This window comes from Hyperolius riggenbachi, chromosome 2, assembly GCF_040937935.1.
Source record: "Hyperolius riggenbachi isolate aHypRig1 chromosome 2, aHypRig1.pri, whole genome shotgun sequence".
In the NCBI taxonomy this organism is placed as follows: Eukaryota; Metazoa; Chordata; class Amphibia; order Anura; family Hyperoliidae; genus Hyperolius; species Hyperolius riggenbachi.
The window spans coordinates 24,591,196-24,597,213 of NC_090647.1; positions in this window are offsets into that span (position 1 = coordinate 24,591,196).

The window sequence follows — 6,018 nt, forward strand, 5'->3', positions numbered from 1 at the left end:
CCAGCAGAGGTTGGTGGTGGCCGGATTCCTCGAAGCAGCGTGGCCAGCTCCCTGTTGGCAGGCTGTATTGGCTGGAGCTGGTGTCAATTTAGATGAGACAGCCCACGGCCCTTCCTGCTGGCAGAGATGTGGGGCGTGTAGTGATGTCCGGTTCATGAGTGATTGGTTCATTTGAGCCAGTTCTTTCCTGTGAGTCGAGTGATCCGACTCATCACACTGAACCGAATCAGTTCAGTGGATGATTCAGGAACTGCAGCTGCACAGGGTCCTTTTCCACTGCAAAATGCTTTTGACCAACTTTGATGTGCATTTTTCGTGCGTTTTTTTATGCGTTTGCATTTTTATGATTGGCAAGTGTCTTGATTTTTGAAAAAAAATACTTGTGGTTAAATCAATACAAAACGCAAAGCGTTTTTCATGCGTTCCTATACTTTATATTGAAACTCAAAACGCATCATAATCGCACAGACATGCGTTTGCGTTTTTTTTTTAAATCGGAACGCAGCAGTGGAAAAGGCCACCCAGGATTATTATTATAAACAGACTGCACTTAAGGACCCGTTCACACTGCATGCTTTGCTGTCCGGATTTCGGCAACGCATGCAGGAGGCAGATACGCACGACATTAGACAGTGCATAGACTGCACTGATGTTCACACTGCATGCGTTCTGGACCAGTGCGGTCCACAAACGCATGCTGCAGGCATTTTTTAACAAAACGCGCGGCTGACCCATTCACTTTCAGTGAATGGGATCAGCCACGCAACGCATACAAATGCAGATGGCGTGCGTTTGTACACGTTGCGTTCCGAATGCACGGCCATCCGTGTTTGATGATGTCAATGTGGCCTAAGGCCTCGTTCACATCTAGCCAACGCAGATGGCTGTGCGATCGGAATGCAGCGCATCCGATCGCACGCCATCTGCGCCGCTGCCCTGCTGATCCCATCCATTGACAGTGATGGGATCAGCTCTGCGGTGCGGGCAAAATGCAGGCAGCAGTACGCAAGCGCTTCCCAGCGCATTGTACTGCTGCGCAGCGCAGTAGATGTGAACGGTAGAAGGGCAGTCTATGCCCTTCTGCCGTTCCTGCGTTTCAGCACATCATACGCGCTTTTATATCCGCACGGAATCAGCAAACGCATGAGTTTTGCGTTTTTGGCTAAAACGCAGCTAGTGGGAAAGGGCCCACACACACAGCTGAAGGAGAAGGAGCCAGGAGGAGGAATAATAGATGTGGGGCCAATTAGCAGGGGAAGGGGAGTGACTAGCAACTAGTTACTGCTAGCCACACTCTCCCCAGTCAAATGAATCAAATGATTCGGTTCATGATCCGGTTCTTTTTAATGGATTTAATCAAATGAATCGATTCATTAAAAAGAGCCGGACTTCCCATCACTAGGGGCGTGGCTGTGGCTGTGCAGCTGCTCTGTTCTCTACTTTTGCTGCAAGTTCTGCACAGCTCTACACTTAAGTTCTGTATTGTACAGTTTCTGCAGGCTGCAGACACACAACTTTCCTGACTGAGCTAAATGTCCGCCTCGCTGTCACCCGACCCTGCTCAGCTAGGACTATGGCTGACTGGAATGTGAGATAGTTCTCCATTCAGCTGTGTAGAGTATTTGAGGCAGCCCCAGCATCCCTATAGACATGCATTCTCCTTACATTGGATATGCACAGGCTGCTTGCTCTGCTAATGTCTATAAGTCAGGAAATAACACAAGTGGGCTGTCGGTATCTAATTTATTTTACCTGAGGGAAATGATGGAGCCCACTAGAGCTGATGTTAGCTGAGTTAGACTGTATCCAGCGCAGAAGAAGGAATAGGAGGAGAGTTGTTTTAATGGCTCCACAGAGATTTAGAATTCGCACTGTTCTGGATGATCTGACAGACATGGAAATAATACAAACCTTCAGGCTTTCACGAGATATGATTCACGAGATTACGAGATAGGACTGTATGTTGAAATTGCAGCAGATCTTGAACCAACATGTCAGCGTAGTAATGCTGTTCCTGGAATAGTAAAGTTTTTTGTCAGCATTAAAATTTTTTGCCACAGGTCCTTTCCAGCAAGTTTCTAGCTGTATTGTTAGAATTTCTCAGGTGTCTTTTTCTAGAATTTTAACGCGAGTTATTGGTGCCATTTGTAAAATTGACTGTAACTATATTAAAAGACTACTGTAGGGGGGTCGGGGGAAAATGTGTTGAACATACCGGGGCTTCTAATGGTCCCCCGCAGACATCCTGTGCCCGCCCAGCCACTCACCGATGCTCCGGCCCCACCTCCAGTTCACTTCTGGAATTTCAGACTTTAAAGTCTGAAAACCACTGCGCCTGCGTTGCCATGTCCTCGCTCCCAATGATGTCACCAGGAGTGTATTGCACAAGCCAAGTATGGTCTGTGCCTGCGCCGTGCGCTCCTGGTGACATCAGGGGAAGCAAGGACACGGCAACGCAGGCGCAGTGATTTTCAGACTTTAAAGTCTGAAATTCCAGAAGTGAACTGGAGGTGGGGCCGGAGCATCGGTGAGTGGCTGCGCGGGCGCAGGATGTCTGCGTGGGACCATTAGAAGCCCCGGGTAAGTTCAACTCATTTTCCCCCGACCCCCCTACAGTAGTCCTTTACATTTCCAAACACTCATGAAGAATGGAATTGTGAAGTTGAAATTTTTTAAAGTTGCTGGATTACCGAATGTTTCAGGCGCAATTGACTGTATGCATGTGCCTCTTACACCGCCCAAATCTAAGGAACATATATATCGGAACCGTAAAGCTTACCATTCAATGAATATTCAAATTGTATATGATTCAGAAATGATTATTACAAATGTTCTGACTGGATTTCCGGGTGCATGCCATGACTCACATATTCTGTGCCAGTCAGCACTGTTTGCTAATTTTGAGTCTGGACAGATGTGCAGAGGATGGATTTTAGGGGAGTGGTGTTCAGTTGCATTTTGCATGAGGTTCTCTGAGGCTGGGTTCACATATGGCATAGCGTGACAAAGGAGCGTTTTATGCAGATGTGTTAATGATTTTTGTAATGCTTTTTATTTTTGGTGTGTGTGCGTTTTGTGTAAGGCCCGGTGCACATTAGCGTTTTTTATGGAACGTAACCGGATTGTATACTGTACAAATGAAACGGATGTGAATGGATCCAATGTTAACCTATGGATCCATTCACATGCGTCCATTGGTACGGATACGTTCCGTACGTTCCGGTCCCCGGATCTGAAAAGTGTTGCAGCCCTAATTTTCTGGACCGTTCTGCCCAGCGGAACCGATCCGGCCAAAAAATACTGCAGCATTGGGGGCAATGGGAAACGGAACGTTTCTTCACACTAGTGAAGAAACGGACCGTTCCATGGGGGATGGGGGCATGGGCCGACGTGAGGGTGAGGGGAGGGTGCAGCAGCTGGGCGGGTGGGTAAGGGAGGCTTAATACATACCTTATCTTCATAGGCAGCGGTGGTAGAGGCTTCCATCTTCTTCTTCTTTGACTAGTCACATGACACGATGTGTAGTCACAGCGGAAGAAGAGGAAGCCTCTACCGCCGGCTGCTGCTGAAGCTAGGTATGTATTGCCGGGTGAAAACGGACCCGATCCATCATTGATCAGATCCGTTTTCACTAATGTGAACAGGGCCACGGATAAGCCATACGGATCCGGTGAAACGGACACTGGATCCCCTCACCGGATCCGTTTGGTTCAAAACACAGATGTGAACCGGGCCTTACGCGATGCATTTTCATGCGTTGTGTTGTAATGCGTTTGTGGATCGCATGTGTTTTTTTATTTACATTTATGCAAATCACTAGGAAGACTACAGGAAGCACAAACACATCCGAAATTTTTATGTAAAAGAAAAAAAATGCATTGAAAACGCATACAAAACAATACATTGCATTTCCTTTGACTTCTAATATGTGCATTTTGGCAGCTATACTGCTTAATATACAACAAAACCAGCATTCTGTAAATGCATACTGTAAATTGCAGGTCTCTGCGTTCCATTGACTAACATCGCTGCATAAAATGCAGCGTTTTACGCAATGGTAGCGTTTCTGCTATGTGTGCACACAGCATCAATGAAACATAAAAAAACACCTTTACTTACCTGGGGACTTCCTCTAGCCCCTGGAAGCAAGATATGTCACTCGCCATAGTTCTGCTGGTTCCTGGTTCCCTCTGATACAGATGTGAACCTGTACAGCACCTGCACCAGCGCTGCTCACGGTGGCACAAACAGTGGCAGTGTGAAACAAATAGTTATTTTACGGGGCCCTGCTGCATGCCTGTATTTCCTACTTCTTCCTGTTCTTGCGTTCCATCTCCCTCTAACACCACCCCGAGTGTTGTCACAAGGTGATAGAATACGACAATATGAAGTAGGAATAAAGCGTGCAGGACCTCATCAAATGAGTATTTGTTTCACCCAGCCACTGCATTTCTCTTCCCCTCACCAGGCTCTCCACACTGCAGGCACTTATCCTGACCACCTATCCCTGGCTACTTATACTTTGGTCACCTATCACTGGTTGCACCTTTTCTGTCTATCCAGAGCTGGGACAAGGTCCTCCAGCACCCAAGGCTGAGACACCAAAGTGCGCCCCTCCATCCCTCCCACCCCAGCTGTCACACACTGATTGCTATTAGACTAAGAGGGCCACAGGGCCCCCAACATCCCCAACACCTTAATATCTAGTTATCTGGCTTGCAATCACTGCTATGTATCCCCTTTTCTTATTTCTTTCTGCTTCATACACAATTAGGAATGACAGCTGAATGAATTGTGCGCCCCCTCCTACACTGCGCCCTGAGGTTGGAGCCTCTCCAGCCTATGCCTCGGCCCGGCCCTGTGTCTATCCATAGTACAGCCACCTATTACTGGCTGAACCGATGTTGGCTACCTATACTGCAGACACCTATTACTGGCTGAACCCTTTTGGTTACCTATTACTGACTGCACCTATACAGGCTATGTATACTTTGGTAACCTATTACTGGCTGTACCTATACAGGCTATGTATACTTTGGTAACCTATTACTGGCTGTACCTATTCCTGGTTACATGTCAGGGAACCTATTGCTGGCTACACCTATTGCTGGCTATGTATACTTTGGCCACCTATTGCAGCCTAGAACTGTTCTTGACTATACCCATTTCTGGCTACCTATACGGTGGCCACTTATTACTGGTGGCAATTATTCCTGGTTTCTTATACAGGGGCACCTATTAATGGTGACACCTATTCCTGACCACTTATATTGGGGGTACCAATACCTAACTAGCTATATTACATGTAACTGGCTATCATACAGGAGAGGAGCTCTATAAAAACAGTGCTGGAGATTTGGGTCCTGCATGAATTATGGCTACAGTGGTGCTAAGTGAGTAATTTTTGCGCTGTAAAAAGATAGCACAATTGTAGTATAAAAACACTCTAATTTGATTGCCAGCAATAGCTAGAAACCGTATTACATGATTCACCACTATCCATGGTGACCTGAAGGGAGAATAGTATTTAACGCCGCCATGAAATTTGCAGGAGCAGGGTGAGCAGTTTACAGCTTTAACCAACCAAATTTTGCAGCGGCTGAGAGGAAGCATAAAGCAAATTGGGCTACCCCATGATATACTTACCCGGGGCTTCCTCCAGCCCCTTGAAGCAGATGTCCCACGCAGCATCTCCTTACGTGGCTGTTGACCTGCTGTCCCCTCTAGGATGACCTAGAGGCTAACCTCAAGGTCATCCTTACTGCGCCATGTGTAATGCGACTGTCAATCAAGTCCACGTTGCCCGCAGTATACTGCACAGATGCAGTAGTTCTGGGTCTGTGCAGTATGCTATGGACAATGTGGACTTCATTGACAGCAGAGCTCGCGTAGTAGAGGTCGGCCTCTGCAACGGTGGGGTGGACATTAGGGCGGCAGCTGCCAGCGGAGATACTGCGAGGGACATGTGTGCTTTAAGGGGCTGGACAAAGCATTGGGTAATTATATCACAGTGCAGCC